Genomic DNA, 1,413 nt, shown 5'->3' with positions numbered 1-1,413 from the left:
TGGGTTTGGCATGAAGACAGCACAGGCAACCATGTTTTGACTGTGGCGTAATGCTTCAATTGTCAACACCTGGCACATTTACTAAGAATTAACTGACTCATTGAAATGAACACAGATTACAAGACAAAACACATTGTATTCAGAAACGCTGAAAATATTGTTTGATACGTTTGCTTTCATCAAAACAGTCCTAATTTTAGGAAAAGATATATATAAAGAGAAGAGAGTATATAAATTGTTTTCCGGCCAAATTAAGGGAATTGTTGTTGTCTTGGCGTGAAAAATACCATACTCATTGATCGCTTCGTTGTCCTCTAGAGGTCCGTCAACTTCTGCAAATTCCCGTAGTGAGATCCAAACGATACTCCTCCGAAGGCAGTTATCGATGAAGTTATTGTCTGTGGATGCCATCGAGGATGTTAGTGAACTTCTAAACCAATCTGCTGCAAGTCGACTGGCTACCATGACGTCAGGTCACGTGATAACTGCTCCCCTCATTAACTCTTGGTAGTTTCCGGAATGCGAGTGGTTTTTAAAGTTTTTCGCTATTAATATCAACAATTTGAAAAAAAACCTTCTTCACGTTATTAATTTTGATATGCCTTATCAGTGATTCCAAATACAGTGACTGTATATCTCCTTTAATGCTGACACTAGATATCCAATAGTTTTATCCAGTGAAAAACAATTAGACCGTGTACATCCTTTAATATCTGAAAATAACTAATTTTAGGTTAAGTTGAAATGTTTCATTTAGTGAGTGTTTAAATACATCATTGTTAAAAGATATACACTGAACGGGTCAAATATCGGGTCAAATCATGGTAAAGCAATAAAATATGTAAATAATATGAATTTGAGTCATAAAAGTGTTGAAGAATTGTTAGTTTTAAGAAATATATAGGTAGTTACAATGAAATTGCTATTGAAATATTAATCATCATCTGACTCTACATTAACGTTGTGGTTTGTCATGTTATTATCTTGTATCATAACCTTTGTAAATTGTATTGGAGCGGCATTAAAATAAGCTTTTAGCTTGTTTGTCAATCCGTTCGTTTCACGAATAAATATGTTTAAACCAAAAGTGTTTCTAAATGAGATTCGAACACCCAATTCTCTTTATTTACCCTCAAACACCGACATTCTTAACTTGTCTCACCTGTCCCTAATACATTATGTCAGCTTAAACTGAAAATATGACAGTCTCTTGAAAAACAGAGCAGATGTCTTTTGCAATCTTTCCAATAAATACAACTTAGGCAACTCATCATTAGTCAATTGTGCTAGACAAAGTCAAAACATCTTTCTCACTCGCACAGAGTATGCACTAGACGCCAAAACAAACGTTACCCTTTTACCTTTATGAATTACTGAAAAACTATGAAAGATATTTTAGAAGGTTTTTAGTTT

This window comes from Haliotis rubra, unplaced genomic scaffold (assembly GCF_003918875.1).
Source record: "Haliotis rubra isolate DU_JTF1 unplaced genomic scaffold, ASM391887v1 Scf207, whole genome shotgun sequence".
NCBI classification, from domain to species: Eukaryota; Metazoa; Mollusca; class Gastropoda; order Lepetellida; family Haliotidae; genus Haliotis; species Haliotis rubra.
This window is presented reverse-complemented; position numbering follows the sequence as displayed.